Genomic DNA, 17762 nt, shown 5'->3' with positions numbered 1-17762 from the left:
TAAATCTATTTTTGGGAAAAAAATTAGAAAACCTCTCCATGTATTTATATGCATAGAAAAAGACACCTGACAAACCTCTCAGTGCTTGTCTTGGATGGAAGGGTTTTGAGTGATTTCCATTTTCTTCTTTATTGTATTCTGCATTTTCTAATGTTTCTACAATGAACATGTTTTACTTTATTTCATCTGAAACAAAATTTTGTTTTGTACTAGGTTGTTTACTTGCACTACTTCTAGCTGAATAGTCACTTATAGATGTTCTTGGCAGGAAATTAATATATTTTCTTGTAGTTTGGCAAAAATCGTCAGAATGTAAAGCAGAGGAAAATCTAAGCAAGAAGGAACTGAAATTCTAATTTCTCACCTCATAATACTTTATAGTTATAATAAGGCTAATTAGGTAGTGGTTTTATATTCTCTTTAAATAAAGTTAGGTTTAGAGGTACCATCAGATTAACAAAATCTTAAAAATCTGAATACTGTTGGAGAGACAAATTTTCTAATATATTTATGATGACAGTGTAAATTAGATCAACCATTGTAACAATTAGTAAACTTCTAGTAAAATTGAAAATGCACATATCTTATTCCCCAGCATATCCATTTCTAGGTATATACCCTAGAAAAATTCTCTTGTGAGTGCATAAGGGTTAAAAAATCAGGGCAAAGATATTTATTAATACATTTTTTTCAAGGCAGAAATTAGAAACATTCTATATGTCCATGGTCAGGAAAATGCATTAATAATAAGTGTTTTGTTGATATGGTAATCTCATACAACAGTTAAAATGAATGAACTCTATGTCATTATGATTAGATCTTAATCTAATCAAATGAAAAAGGTGCAAAAGGATATGCATAATATAATATTTATGTAGAAGTGTTAAAAATCACAAGAAGAATATTATATATATAGTTTCATTAACATATACAAACAGAAAAATACATGAAAATGTAAACTTAAAAGACACACACCAGATGTGTGATAACATTTACTCTAGAGAGGGAAGAAGGGAATTAGAACTGGGGAAAGGTAAGAAGGGGACTGCAATTTCATTAATAAAGTTTCATTTCATTTCCAAAACAAACAATAAACAAACATATATGACACAATGAGAACTTTTATTTTTGTTGGATATCTGCTTATATTTTATATAGTTTGAAATATTTTTTCCCTCAGTACTGCTTTAACAGCCCAAGGAAGACAAGATGGGTAAAGTTCACAGACTGTGATAGTACAAAAGTGAAAAGTATCTCTAAAAGCAGATGGTACTGAGTTATCTCACAATTCACTGTAGCTATTTTGAATTCCTATCTATAAGGATGTTCTTCTGGGACTTTATCTCTAGACCTTATCATCCCCGGAAGTCAGGTGCCTTCTCTGGTTTTACGTTAGAACCAGAGCTTTCTCCACCAAGCTAGTGACACTTCAAAGTTCAATGACATTTACAATGATAGTCATTACCGCCCTTTAAAATAACTAGAGGAGAGGGTATGGGGTTTCTTTTCAAAACATCAAGACTATGTCTCAAAAGTAGAGCAAGAATCACAAAGGTTCTGGGGAAAAAATAGGTAATTGTTGGTTATTAATGAGATAATTCACAGATTCTATTCTCATACCAATTATTAATATCGGCTCAGAACAGTCATCTACAGTTCACCTAAATTTTATCCAGTTGTGTACACAAATTTTTAAATTACTCTCTCTCCGTCATTAAAAATACATATATAGGACTTCCTTGGGGGTGCAGTGGTTAAGTGCCAATGCAGGGGACACAGGTTCGAGCCCTGGTCCAGGAAGATCCCACATGCCACACAACAGCTGAGCCCGTGTGCCACAACTACTGAACCTGTGCTCTAGAGCCCGCGAGCCACAACTTCTGAAGCCTGCCCTCCTAGAGCCCGCACGCCGCAACAAGAGAAGCCACCGCAATGAGAAGCTCGTGCACCGCAACGAAGAGTAGCCCCTGCTCACCGCAATTAGAGAAAAGCCCGCACGCAACAACGAAGACCCAACACAGCCAAAATTAAATAAATTAATTAATTTAAATATATATATATATAACTAAGTGTGTGTGTGTGTGTGTGTGTGTATATATATATATATATATATATATATATATATATATATATATACATATATGTATATATAAACTGACCAGAGCACAAGAGTTAGATATTGAATGCCTGGGTTTGAATCCAGATTATGCCATTTACTCTTTAGGTGACTTTAGGAATGTAATTTAGCTTTTTAAAATAATTTAATCATTTTAGCTGTTTAGCCTTTACAGTTTTCATCTCTAAAATGGAAATAATAATAGTACCTACTTCACAAGGCAATTACACAGGTTACATGGGTTAATATACAAAAAGTGCAAAACAAAGACACTCAATAAATGTTGGAATCTTGCATACTCCTTTAATACATTCATTTACATGGATGCCATGCACTCAGTAGGCACCCAGTAATACTTATGATAATGAACACGAAACAGCCCAAACATAGACATGAAATCCATTAAGTCACTACAAAGTCATGACTCAAGCCAGTAGATTGCTTTCTATCTACTCTTGCACATTAAGGCCCTATCCTTCTTGGTTCTTGATGTCACAGTACAGCACAGCTGTCACAGTCTTTTTCCATAATGTCACAGAGCAAGATGGAGGTCTCCCTGAGTCATGACTTTCAGGAGGCACACAGTTCTGCAAAGATAAAGTGGCTCCCCCAATACAGACAACAACAAAATGGTAGAACCTTCATAAAATAGAACTTCCGACTTAGCCTTCTCAGCTCTGAACCTAACTCCATCCCAGCTCCTTTCATCTTCTCTTATAGATGTTGTCTACTCATTTATTTTTCCCTTTTGTTCTTTCCTAGTCCTGCATGCATACTTTAAAGTGTAATAAATTTCCACACTGGATAGGAGGGCCTGCTGCTTTCTAGCACATGCACCATACATAGTCCCATGATTACAGACCAAACCATGGCACTTCCAGAATAAGAATGCTAAGTATGTAGTCACAAGGTTCAGCCTCTGGGGCACCAGATTTTCAGCTCTAGAAATTACAGTTTAATATTAGTTGGCACACAGCTATACGGTTAGCTCACAGTAAGTAGCCTTATGCTACATATAATTGAAATCTGCCATGCAAGGTAAATTTTCGGAAGGTATTCAAAATATATGTTGATAATTCTGTGTGCCTGTTTTGATGATTGTAACCATCATTCCCCTAAATCTTTAATTTCCTGTGGAGGTTTCTTTGGAAGTAACACAGAGTAAATGTGACAAGAAGATTCCACTACTGAAAAAATAGAAAGCCAAAAAACAAAAAAGTTCTTGTATCTCAACATTTTGATATGTCTACTTTGATTCCGTTGAAGGGCACATTCAAATTTCTCACCCAGGAGTAAGAGGATTAAAGATAATTTAGAATTTTATTAAAACAGTACCACATCCCCCTCAAAAAATAAAGATTTTAGCATTTATAACGGCATTGAAATCACTCAATAAGCTAACGTGTTAGCTTATGTGACTCTTTGGGATCTGAAAGCTGCCAATTGTATCTCCCTATGATTTAGACACACTTTTTTCTCAGGTGTTAATTAGAAAGGTTTTTTTTCTGTTCAAACCATCTTATTGCATGTGGTGCATTCTGCCACCCAAGCCACATGACATCTCTACATCCAACCTTCAGTAATCAGTGAAGGCTACAAAGATAAATAAGCCATTAAACAGAAGGAAGTAATTAGCTTTTATTAGAGAACACTGAGATGATTACATCCATGGTTCCTAGTCATCTTGAGGTGTAGCTCACTCTTCTTATTTTTAGCAGCAATAAACATACATCTCTTCCTACATTGCTGTTGTCTATGTATTCACAGGCCTAACTGGTATCTAAAGTAATTTCCACATGGAAATTTGTATAGAGAAAGAGCAGCAATGCTACCTGAAGCACATGGGGAAAAATGAAGCTTGTTCATTTGTTTTTCCTTCCAAAAGGCTGCGTGATAGGGATATAAGATACAGTCTCTGGGACCTCCCTGGTGGCGCAGTGGTTAAGAATCCACCTGCCAATGCAGGGGACGCGGGTTTAATTCCTGGTCTGGGAAGATCCCGTATGCCTCAGAGCAACTAAGCCCGTGCACCACAACTACTGAGCCTGTGCTCTAGAGCCTGCGAGCCACAACTACTGAGCCTGCATGCCGCAGCTATTGAAGCCCACGTGCCCAGAGCCCATGCTCCGCAACCAGAGAAGCCACCGCAATGAGAAGCCTGTGCACTGCAATGAAAAGTAGCCCCTGCTCGCTGCATCTAGAGAAAGCCCGCGCGTAGCAACGAAGACCCTTCGCAGCCAAAAAACAAAAAATACAGTCTGGTGGAGCCAGCTTCCCCAACTGCCTTCTCTAGTTCTGGGTCTAGACCTTACTGTGCAAATAACAAGCACTGACCAGCATCGCAGTCTCTCCTGCCTTGTCTGATGCTGAGTCTTTACAAGAAGATAACCACTTGCGCTATGAACTCTGTGACAGCAACGATCCTAAACTTCCAGTTAAGGTCACTAATCTCTAACTTCAAATTTTAAACACAGGTAGAAAACATTGTTACACTGTAACTCGTTCTTCTGAGTAGTTAAAACTGGTTGCCTGTGGATTGAGTTCTTACTGGATGACATCACAAGCTCTTTTTCAAAAAGGAGTTTTGCTTACAAATCCATGCATCATGGGTTCTTATCTGAGTTGAAAAAAAGAAAGCCTGATATAAATGGCAAGAATGGAACAAAGGTTATGGCAAACACAGTGTGATGTGGAGCCCTTAATTACCATGCTAAGCCCCAAAACATGATTGAGAGGTGGTGACGAACAGGCAGTGTCACGTCCCGCTAGCAGGCATCCCCTATCATGATGGGGTAAACCTCCAGCCATGACCAGCTCTCCTGTTTAACCCTGGTGTAGCAGGGGCCTCCCTTTTTTGGTCATTAGGCCTTGAGGAGGGACACTGCCTGTAGGTTCAAGGTGGGTAGGAGTAGGTGGGACCTACATTCTGAAGTAGAGAAGGGCAATGGGATGGCTGGTTCTCTACATGGGGGAAATCACCCAGACCACCGTCCCCCAAATTGTCACAACTTTAGTTCCAGGAAGACCCAGAAAAGATGGAGTTTGTATAGCAGGGGTTAAGGCATTTCACAGGGTGGAAAGAGAATCCTGCATCAGCCATGGGAGAGATAGCAGTGATTTCCTATGCAGTGGGCAAAGGAGTCACCCAGAATCTCACTGGACTCCGGTGGGCCAGGTGAGGGCTTGGCTAGATGCTTCCAGGAGCTGGTCCTAGGGCTACCAACTTGGGTCCCAGAGTCTCTCTATGAACCATGTAAGGTGAGATGAATATCACTCCCACTTTGAGAAGACACACACACAAACATACATACACACACACAGCACCATCAGTTCTATTAAGGGACTTATAATCAAAACGGTCTAATTGAGGTTGACATATGGGAGCTGGCATCAACTAGAAAGAGTGGCAAAGAGACCACTGACAGCTCATGTGGCTTCTCCTATGACAATGCCAGGCAAGGCCATGTCTCTCGGTCCATTGGTGAGGAAGGGGGTGCCTATAGTTCCTGAAGGACTAAACTCATGTAACTAAGGCAAATAACTCCTTTACAGAAATGTAATGCTTTGCCCCATGGGGACACATTTTGATGGGAGGGGAGTCTGAACTGTAACAAGAAGAGCAGCTTTCATCCTCATTCATAGCATGGGGCCATATCCTTTGGAGACACACAAACAGGCATTCAGAGAAATGCAGAGGCATTACTGGAGGGATGAAGCAGTGGCACATAGTAGAGTTTTTCTAGCATCATTAGAATGAGAGACTTGAAGGGAAGAAGAGCTGTGTATGTGGGCTTGAGGAAGAGAACTGAGGAGAGAAAAACGGGTGGAAGAACAGGTAGGTTCCTAGGATACCCATCCTTTAAAGACCTCCACAGAGCCTAGGAGGGCTCATTTTTTTTTTTATTTCGAAAAGAGTTTCCCTTTTTTATTCCACACATACTTTTTTATTCCAAACACAACCGAAGAAGGTCAACAGCTACTCCATTATTTTTTGCTGTTGTTCTGTGATGTAAGCAGCACTTATAAATGTTACAAGAAAAACCCTGTAAGCATCCCAGCCAACCGATGAAGAAGCTGAAGTATAAGACTTTTCTTCTTCTCATCTTCTCACCCCTTCCCCTCCCCCACCCAGAAAAAGGCTCAAATATTTAAAACAATGTACAGGCTTATGTACAAAAGGGACAGGATTTTTTTTTCCTTTTTTTTTTGTTTTTGTTTTTGTTACAACATGAAGAGAAAAAATAAACCAGATGAGCGCAGATGCATTTTCACATTCAAAATGGACTTGAGGACACGGGGAGGAGGAGGAGTAAGCTGTGACAAAGCGAGAGAGTGGCATGGACATATATACACTACCAAATGTAAAATAGCTAGCTAGTAGGAAGCAGCCACATAGCACAGGGAGATCAGCTTGGTGCTTTGTGACCACCTAGAGGGGTGGGATAGGGAAGGTGGGAGGGAGGGAGCCGCAAGAGGGAAGAGATAGGGGACATATGTATATGTATAACTGATTCACTTTGTTATAAAGCAGAAACTAACACACCATTGTAAAGCAATTATACTCCAATAAAGATGTTAAAAAAAAAAAAAAAAAGAACGGCAGACCTTCTAGTGGCCCTAGATGTGATCACCAAGGAAACAAGTTTAACAAGAAAGATTAATGCTGACCTGTGAAGGTGTGAAACAGCAAGCAGTGAGATGAAGATGGAATGTTAGAAAGATCGCACATCCATGACAAAGAAGCACTTATGGCTTCAGTCACTTTTTTCCTTTTTTTTTTTTTTTCTTAAGGATGCTACGGAAGGGTTTTTTCATAAAGTAGCCAACAGCACCAAAAAATAACAGAATGGATTTCCTAATGAAACCAGGCATAGATTTCTCTCACGTGACCCCTCCAAGGCAGGCAGTCTTTTTCTTCTCTCTCTTTCCTTTTTTTCCTTAAAAAGATGCCTAGTGACATGCTGGAAAAGAAGACCTAGTCACTCCGACCTCCTCATTTTGCCTGTGGTTAGGGAACAGCGTTTGCCCACAGCTGCCATAACCACCCAAAGAAACAAAGTGGGGATTCTCTGGTTTTAACAATCACGAACTCACCTTGCACGTGACAGAAGAAAAGATAGCCAGAATAAAGCCATTTCTTTTTTTCCCACCGGGAAGCCACTGCCATGGGTGTGGGTGTCCACCTTGTCACAGTGCACAGCCACGTGGCAGTCCTTCTCAGAAGGGCTCAATTTTTATAAGACACAAAAATCTCTCTGCGTGCAAGCATTTTGATGTTTACTTTTCCTGTTCAGAAATACCCTTTGGATACTTACCTCCCTTTTTAATAAAGATACAGTGGAGTAGGGCATGGGGGGAGGACATAAAGATAGATGGAGATTTGAAATGGAAAGGGGCAGATTGATTTCTAAAGTCATCACGTTAGACGAAGATTGCTTATTTTCAAAATTTACCTTGAAAATCACCTAAATCTTCCATTCCACAGAGGATATGAGGTTTCTTACAAATAAAGCAGGTCATTTATTTGTCCAAGGTCATTTGCACATTTTCTCCATGGACCTTTCCCGTGGGCATGGACTGTGTTGGGCTTGACTGCATCCTTTGCCTAATTACTTTAATTGAGGCAATCACTAGGTTAAAGGGCTTCTCATCTGCCACAGGCAGGAGAAACCCTTTAGTAAGAGGGATTTATGTTGAGACTTTGCTGTGTACACATCCAAACTTGTGTGGTTGTATATGTGTGTACATGCCCTGCTGGAAGATGCCTGCGATAGGATTACTGTGGTCCCTATCATTAATTTCAAGCCTTGATGGAGAAAGACATACTCTACTATGTATTTGCTCTTTTGTGTGGGATCGCATTTGGTTATTGGCAAGAAGGGAGAGAGTGAGAGAGACAGGGAGGTAAGGCCTGGGAGTGGCCAGGGAAGACCTTCAGGCATGAGAAATTGTAAAACCAAAAGTGTAGATTGTCTCTCACCATGATAGGTTAGGGGAGATCATTACTCCAGGCTGGAATGGGAAGCACCACGTCACATAGGTTGCATTTTGTTCATCTCAGAACACTTCTTAAGAATCCATTGCTTTGTGTTCTTCTTTACTGTCTACAGGACTACATATCTCTTAACTTCCTCAGACATATATAGATTGCATGTCCCAGGCCATGAATAAATCTCTCTACTTCATGATGGTTCTAATATACTTTCCCTTTAGGACTTCACAGTTCCTGAAATGATTACTTTCCAGGTGGAGAAAACAAACTGCCACACAAAAAATTATCTGTTGTAAAGAGGTTGCCATCTTGGTCCTAACAATTCTTTGGATAGAGATGAGATCACAGTTTAAAAGTTATGGCTTTCCTATTCTTTGCTTCCTTCCTAAGAAGGGAGGCCAAATGAAGCATTTTCAAGGGGACTTTCTTATAGATATGGGCAAACAGATCTGTGGGTCTTTTCTAGACGAGCATAGTTTTGTTTAAACATGATGATGATTAAATAAATTAAAACTAAAATATTTTCTTAGAAAGGAGTTAGAAAAACTGCTTCTACCTCATCCTCTTCAGATGACCCCGCTGCAATAAAACTGCTGTTGAAATCTGAATTCTGAGTCTTAATTGCTAAGTTGGAAACTGTGCCAGACATCTGATGTATAAAATATAAGACTTGCTGAAGGTTCGCAAAGTCACTCTCCTTGGACTTGAAATTATATTTTCAACCAGGAGGTTTTGAGGATAACTTTACTTCTCTTTCCAGATGGACAATGTAACATTTCTTAATTCAGTCAACAAACATTGAGTTCCTCCTTTTGAGGCTCTTCCCAAGGAGATTCCCAACTCCACAGGATGGGACAGGGTTTTTCTGTGTTTTCCTTTCCTGGACCTAATTGTGGAGAGAGAGGAGAAAACACAGCTAAAAGCTGGAAGCAGGAGGCTAAGCCCTCAGAAAGGAAAACACCACCCAGGGAGGTAGGAGATCCCTAAAGAATGTCTTCAGCATATTCAACACATACCCCCTGGGCAAGCCCTAAACTAGGATGATAACTGCCAATTCTGCACTGAAGAATGCTGAGGTTTCTAAAGTCTAAGCCATGGTGTTGCAAAACTGAGCACTTAGCTTCTAAAGCTAAGGGGAAGATTGATGGAACCAGAGCTTTTCACCACAGGTGCCTTCACCCCCCTCCTCCAACTCCTACACCTCCCCCCAGGGGAAACATCTGGGCTGAGGGTGGAACCTGCTCTCCCTGGGAGGTCTGGGAGTGGCATTCAAGGAAGGCAGCCTCCTGCCAGGTTGGAGGTCTGAAGGAATGTGGCAGGTCACTTCTCTGCTGGCCTCCTCACCTCTCCATACCCCATGAATGTTTCTCTTGGCCTCCTCCAAGATCTGGGAATGTTCTAGTTTTCAGACAGCTGCTGGAGTCTCCTTCAGCTCTGACCTGGGTGACACAGATTCCTAAGGATCTGCCACCACATCATAGGAACTTTTCAAGCATTTCCATAGGTGACTTCTGCGGACTCTCCTCCAGGTAGACATGCACATTCTAGGCAAGGTAACTGGCATTGAAATCAAACAGATCTACCAACTGGACCCTGCCATACAGCAACTCTGTGGCCTCAGTTTTCTCATCAACACATTGGGGATGATTATATCACCTCCTTTTAATAGTATTGAGAATGACGGAGAATAGCATACATCAAGTGCATGGTACTGTCCCTGGCTCACGATAGAGCCTCAATAAATATTAGTCTTCCCTAATCACTGTCATGTCACACACTTCCAACAGGAGCACGCAAGACAATTCCCTCTATCCTGTAAATTTTCCCCAACGCCCCTTACAAAAAGCCACAGGGAATTTTGGTGTGATCTGGTTTGTTCTGCAAAAGACAGTTCAGGCTTCCCTGATGGCGCAGTGGTTGAGAGTCCGCCTGCCGATGCAGGGGACACAGGTTCGTGCCCTGGTCCGAGAGAATCTCACATGCCGCGGAGCGGCTGGGCCCGTGAGCCATGGCCGCTGAGCCTGTGCGTCCGGAGCCTGTGCTCCGCAATGGGAGAGGCCACAACAGTGAGAGGCCCGCGTACCACAAAAAAAGGACAGTTCAATTCAATTTTGACTTAAGAAGGATTTGTGGAGCACAAGCTGCCTCCTTGTAGGTCCTGGATGTTAGAGATGATTACTGGTTACCTATTGCCAAAACCACGCCAAAATGTAGTGTCTTAAAACAACAATGTATTATTGACCTTTGTGGTTCTGTGGGTTGACTCAGCCTAGCTGCCTTGTTCTCAGGCCATGGTACTTAGTGCTGAGTCATCTGAAGGCTTGTCTGGGCTGGGCATCCAAGACAGCCTCTTCACTGATGTATCTGGTGTCTCCAGCAGAGGAGCCTAGACTTCTTACCTGGTGGCTTAAGGCTCCAAGAGAGAGGAAGCAGAAACTGCCAATGATCTTAAAGCCTGAGCCTAGGAAGGACCCAGGGTGTCTTCTGACAGATTCTGATGACAAAGCAACTACAGGCCAGCCCAGATTCAAGGAAGAAGGACAGGCTCTACCTCTCGATGGGGGAGTAGCATATGTACACAAAGGGAAGGAACGGATTGATGGTGGACATCTTGACTTTAGATACAACATACGATTTCCACGTGGATATAAACAAAAGATATTTACTTGTATGACTTTTTTGAGCTGATAGTTTTTCACCCAAGTGTGCTGTAAACACCATTCACCACATGTCTCAAGCTTTTGAGTTCCTACCACTGAGAACGAGGCCACAGCGAGGGACAAATTTGTGAATGCGTCAGGTCATGACATTTTCCTGTTGGCTGAGATGGCTTCATCACCTTGGAACCCTTTTGCCCCACAAATTTCCTCCCCCATGTGAGCGTGTTACTTTGTAGTTCATTGTTCTGTCTTTAAAGTAAAAACCAAGGCTTCTGATCAGTGAGATGCTGCTTTATATCTTTCTATTGTCCCAATAATCATAGCTTCCAATGAGTTCTAGTTACTCAGCTAATTCTTCCACTTAGTATAAGCCACGTCCTTTAATAGTTCCTTGTACTTCAAGGCACTTACCTTAATTTGTAACTGTATTTGTGAGATTGTTGGATTGATTTCTATCTGCCTCACTATACTCGAAGCTCTATAGTCAGGTACTATTTATCTCCAGCATATAGGTCTGTACCTAGTACATACTAGATGGTCAATAATATTCTTTGAATGAATGCATCGTTTCTTTTTTCCCAAACTATTTAAGGCTGAAAGAAGATCAACCCCATTAAAATGGAAAGAAATTTCAGAAATTTATTTCAAAAGTATAGTGTTTAAGTGTCAGACCTTAGAAATCTTGACATCCAACTTAAGAAAAGTGAAATTATTGGATTCTGTGACAAACGAAGTAATCCTTAAGAACCATTCCACAGCAGAAGATATGACCTCAGGCACGCTAAGCTCTACTACAGGAATATATCTACGTTTCGACTCCCACTTACCATTCCCGACCGTCTTGCTGTGTTCCTGCATCTCACATTCCTTCCCAGTTGCCTCATACCTGGTTACCTAACCCCAGCTGATGGATGTTACAGCTGTAGTGTCCACTTGGCTTAAAATCTCCCTGAACTTCCTGACCCTCTCAGTAACTTTCAAAGGCCTGCCCTGCCTCACGCCCACACGCACACATAACTCTGGAATCCTTGATTAAATTCCAATACACTGATTCTCAACGTATTCAGACACAGCTCCATTCCGCTTTGGGACTCCTCAAACTGCAAACACAGGTGAGGAATTAGACGCTAGAAATCTTTTTATTCTTGCTTTTTATTATGAAAATTTTAACAGTAAAGAAAATACTGTAATGAACTTTGATATGCCCATCACCCAGCTTTAATTATTATCCACTCATGACCAGTCTTTTTCCATCCACAACTCCACCCACTTCCTCTCTCCCCGATGGATTTCAGTATCCATCTCCAAAAGATAAGTACTTTTAAAAACACAGCTTAAAAAATGATCACACCTAAAAATTCTCGGGGCCCATTTCTGATGACGTCCTTTATTGTTCCATGTAAGGCATGGCACTAACAGACTATTGGCTTTACTTTTTTCTGTTCTTCAAAGACCACCAGGAACACCTGTAGTTGGTTTTTCATGGGTGGCAGTGGTGGGAACACACACCATGGGGAACCATGGAGCGTCTCAATAAGAGGGCGTCAGAAGGAAGCTTGTAAAGGATTTGGGCGCTGGTGGGGTAGTTTGGGGGACAGCTGAAGGAAGCAGGGTCTTACTGTGGATTGGGGGTTGTCAGAAAGTGGAGGCAGTTCTATGAATGGATATCTCAATAGTCACCTCTGTGGGAGGTCAGATTAGAGAAAGGTGAACGCTGACGTTGGTAAAGAAATTACTTTCTCCACTCAGTAAACGAGGGGAACGTTTGGTATTTTGTGTTGCACAGCGACCTTGTTTTTGTCTCACTTGATTGTGATCTGAGAGGGGCCTCATTTGTTATAGATATTCTGTAAGATTGTTTCTGTGCAACAGGAAAGCAAAGTAAGGCTGTGAGTGCCAGACCAGCTTGTAACAGTGTTGACATCTAGCTGTGAACATCAGATCCATCCTGGATGTCAGGGGCAATTTTTTTTCTTTCTCATTATCCTACCACTTTTTAGGGTATATGAGTTCACTGAATACTACTATTTTTAGTCCTGGTTCTGCGTGACTTTCTGAACCTATTTCTCCTTAAAGGTCACTTTTTGTCACTCATAATTTACGTGTATGTGTGTTCTATTATACTATATTCAGCTGTTTATAAAGTTTCTTAAATCTTTTTCTGGAGAAGAAAAATGAATTCATTTTCAAATGAATGTTTGAAAATGTAAAACTAGGCCAGCTATCTATTTTGGGTGGACATTCAATAACATTTTATGTGTGTAGGGCAGTCAGCAGGCCCACATTACAATTAATGCATTCAATTGACTGGGCAATTTTCTCAAACTTCTTCACCTTCACTGGGACCTTCGGAAAGAAGTACATTGTACTCAGTAAAAGGTACACCACAAAATACACACCTCAGGCACGTACCTTACCAAACTCGAAATTCTACAAAGCAATGCTTATTATAGTGATATACCCCAATACTTTCCATTTTATTTCATTAAAAATTAAATACTAACCTTCTAAATTGATTTCACGACCTCCTCATAGATCTCAGCTTGCAGTCTGAAGGACCAACTTGGCACTAGGAATTTACTTTGCACAAAGTAAAATATTTATAGGTTCTTCATTGATATTGACGTTGCTGTTGTGTTTTAAAACCATGGTGGGTGCTGTAAAAATCATTTAAAAATCTTTCCTGCCTAAAATGATGGCAATCATGCCGAATTGCATAGACTGTGACAAATTATTTGTGGAAAGAAATCTTGGCCCTCCCTCTTACTACTTTTTGGCTATCCCCATGCAGAGATAAACTCCATCATACATCAGGACTCTCATAACTGGATTTGAAGCCAAGTCCGACCTTAATTATCAACAAAGAAGAACTGCATTCCAGTGCTTGTCAAGAAGAATGATTTCTCTTCTAGCCCTACCAAAAGCTTAGCTGGAAGACATGACCATAGAGGGATGACATTTGGAGATATGTATAAAACCTAGGATTTTCTTGTTGACTCCCTATTTCTACCCTCGTCACTGTCAACATCATTCTTTTTTGTCTCCTGGCTCTTTCATTTGCCATAAAGAAGAAAGGACCCAAATCTACCCAGACAAAGTAAATGAGATTCAGAATGGAGATTGTAAACTCACCATCAAAAGTAGGCATAAACTTGGCTTTGAAGATCAAGACATTTATTCACCAACAATAGACTCAAGACCAAAGAACAGAGAAGCAGGACCAGGCTGAACACTTCAGGATGGACAGCCTGGGCTGGGCGTGGGGTTGAGAGTGATGGAGATTAACAAAGGAGGGGGCATTACTAGGCTGGAGGTGAGTGGGGTCCTGCTGGGGACACCTAACCAGAGAGGAATCCTGACAAGAGTGGACCGAGCCTCAGGGGGCTGCCCAGCCCTGCCAGAGTGAGCTCCGTCCTTCACAGTGGCAGACTGTTGAGCCAGTACATTTGACTACCCATTGCCATTCACCTAAGGAAAACACTTCAATTTTAAATAATCATTCTTGCTAAGTGTAGTTGTTTTAGCTGCTATAAAAGAGTTTGAGCACCTTAAAAAAGAAGGAAATTCTGACACGTGCTACAACGTGAATGAACCTTAAAGGCATTAAGTGGAAGAAGCCTGACATAAAAGGACAAATATCGTGTGACTGCATTTATATGAGGTACCTAGTGCAGGAGGTGTCTCCTGCCACACTGTCCATTGCCTACATCCCCGTTCCCTGAGGAGAAAAAGAAGAAAACAGCTTTTTCTTCCCTGAATTATCTTCATCTATGGAGTTACTATAGACACAGTTGCTCCTGTCAAAATCCTGGGAAGTAGTTTTGGCTTTTCTCTTTCCCTGTGCCCCCTCATCCAGACTTTGTCACGATTACCCTCCAAATCGTATCTCAAATCTGCCACTTCTCTGCCACCATCAACCTCAGTAAGACTGAGTTGGGTCACTACCATGGCCTTCTGTCTGGCCTCCTGACTCATATCTTCATCTTGCTATAATCCATTCCCCACTCAGGAACCAAAGTGATCTTTTTTAAAAAATATATATATATATATATTTATTTGGCTGTCTTAGTTGCGGCATGCAAGGTTGTCGTTGTGGCATGTGGGATCTTTTTATTTATTTATTTTTTTGTCACAGCATGCAGGATTTTTTAGTTACAGCATGCTGACCTCTTAGTTGAGACACACGGGCTTCTTAGTTGCAGCATGCATGCAGGATCTAGTTCCCTGACCAGAGATCGAACCTGGGCCCCCTGCACTGGGAGCAAGGAGTCTTACCCAGTGGACCACCAAGGAAGTCCCCAAAGTGATCTTAACTAAAAGAAAAAAAAAATAGAAAGAACTGTGTCACTCTTCTGCTTAAAACCTCCCAGTGGCCTCCCAGTGAACTTGGACTAAACTCCCAGCTTCTGACCCTGGCTTCAAGGTCCCACAAGACCTGGCCTAGCCCTCTCTCCAACCACAGTGCCACCTCTGCCTTAGCTCACGGTCCCAGCAACACTGGGGCCAGGTCTTCCCTGGATGAGAAGGAAGGATATTTGTCCTTCCTTCTCATCCCCTCAGTGTTCCCTACTCACCTCATTATTCTCTACCTTCCTATTCTGCTTGGTTTCTTTGTAGGGTCATCTCAATTTTTATGTATTTTCTTCACATTTGCCTACTTTCTCTCTCCCCAGCTAAGCCCCATGAAAGCATGGACCAAGTCTGTTTTATTTAACACTGTAAACCCAGCACTGCTGGGCACAGAATTGGCACCCAACAGAATATTCATTGAATGAATAAATAAGGAGGTATATAGGCTGTATAAGCAAATCACATACAAAGTAGGAAGTGATAAGTGCTAGAAAAAAAATGTGTGCTGTTTGAATTCAGAGTCAAGAAAAACAAGTGAATGTGGGGACGGGCAGGGGGAGAATTAGAGAAAGTTACAAGTGATTACATTCTAAAAATATACCCTGAATATGTACCTTTTAGTAAATCATATGCATCTTTTAGATATTTTGCCCTTTTTTGTTCACAACGTTATACTTTAAACGTTGATAAGTTTTTCTATTACGACCTAAATAAATCAAATATTCTTCCCTTGGTCTGCATTCCTATTGAGATGCAAGGGAACAGAGCTGTTTAAAAAGAGTTTCCAAACTTCTGATGATTATAAAATTATGATTTATGAGACCGGAAAGATTAAAGAATACAGTATAAAGTGAGCTGTGTAAAACACTGGCACACATCTGGAAGGCTTGAGTTCAAGTGCTGCATTCGTGCGGCCTTGATATGGTCACTGTCTCACCAGGACTCCATTATCTTAGCTAAAATATACTAGTTTGGGCCAGATGACATTTTTAAAAATACATTTATTTATTTATTTATTTTTGGCTGCTTTGGGTCTTCACTGCTGCGCGTGGGCTTTCTCTAGTTGTGCCGAGCGGGGGCTACTCTTCTTTGCGATGCGTGGGTTTCTCATTGCGGTGGCTTCTCTTGTTGAGGAGCTTGGGCTTCAGACGTGCGGGCTTCAGTAGTTGCGGCTCGCAGGCTCTAGAGCGCTGGTGCAGTAGTTGTGGCGCACGGGCTTAGTTGCTCCACAGTATGTGGGATCTTCCCGGACCAGGGATCAAACCCGTGTCCCCTACACTGGCAGGTGGATTCTTAACCACTGTGCCACCAGGGAAGCCTGGGCTGGATGACTTTTCAGTGTTCTAATTATAGAGCATAAAATAGTCTTCGCTATACTTTAATATATATATAAAAATATATACTTAATGTATTATATATTTATATATTATATTATATTTTTAATATATATATTTTTCTTTACTCCTAACTTTTGTCATGGAAAACTTCAAACGTGTATACAAGTTGAAAGAACAGTAAAATGGACCCCCATGTGGCCATCACCAGCTTCCCAGCCACCAAATTCCCAGCGCCGGCCAATGTTTTTATGTCTCTACACTCACACATGCCAATGGCTATTTTGAACCAAATCCCAAGACATCATTTGTTTCATCTGCCATTCCTTACTGGAAAGGAAATTTTGAGAAGAAAAAGAACAATTTTTAAATTTAGAGCCCCACAATGTCACATTTGCTCATATATAGAAACTTAAGGACAAAGAGTCTACATTTAGTAGTGTGGCAGGAAATGAACAACAGTTTTATCAGAAGTGGTTTTAAGAGGCATGATGCCCAGTTGCAGAGTTTTAAGAAAAAGGTAAAGATATAACTTTTTTCCAGAGTATTCTTTGCATTTAAAAAGTCTGTCGTTATTTGTCAGCTCTGATTGAAGCAATCCATATGAATGGATATGGGGATCAGAGAGAATCTGTGAGCCACAGGATGAAGGGAGGGTCAATGCCGCCGCAGTCGGCCACAACCTGCTTTTCTGCTGAGGCCCCAGCTTTTGGAAGTCTGAGTGCCTGCGTCTGCAGGGTCATTTCTGGCCTCTCCAACATTATGGGTGATCAGTGAACAGGATGACGTAGATTCCACATAGGTTGCCAAATTTAGCAAATAAAAACACAGGACGTCCAGTTGCATTCTAATTTTGGAAGAACAATGAGTCATTTTTCAGTATGAGGAGGTCCCAGATATTGCGTGAGACCTACTGATACTAAAAAAAAAAAAATACTGTTTAACTGAAATTCTAATTTAACTGGGCATTCTATATTTCATCTGGCAGCCTTAATTACAAGGCATGCGTTCCAGTTACTCTGGCTGCGTAATGAAACTTAGTGGCTTAAAGTGACAACAATCACTTATTATATCTCATACTTTCTGTGGGTCAGGAATTCAGACAGAGCATATGGGGACAGTTTCTGCCACTTCTGCTTCACGATGTCTGGGGCCTCAGCTGGAAGATGGAGGATGCCTGTGTCTGGTAGTGGATGCCGGTGGTCAGCACGGCACAGAGCTGTTGGCTGTAGTGTTCCTGTGGGGCCTTCCTTAAAACATAGTAACTGGTTTCCAAGGGCAAGAATTCCTAGAGATAGAACCACACAGAG

This window comes from Monodon monoceros, unplaced genomic scaffold (assembly GCF_005190385.1).
Source record: "Monodon monoceros isolate NGI ecotype Baffin Bay Population unplaced genomic scaffold, NGI_Narwhal_1 Super_Scaffold_11, whole genome shotgun sequence".
NCBI lineage: Eukaryota > Metazoa > Chordata > Mammalia > Artiodactyla > Monodontidae > Monodon > Monodon monoceros.
Note: the sequence above shows the minus strand (reverse complement) of the source record.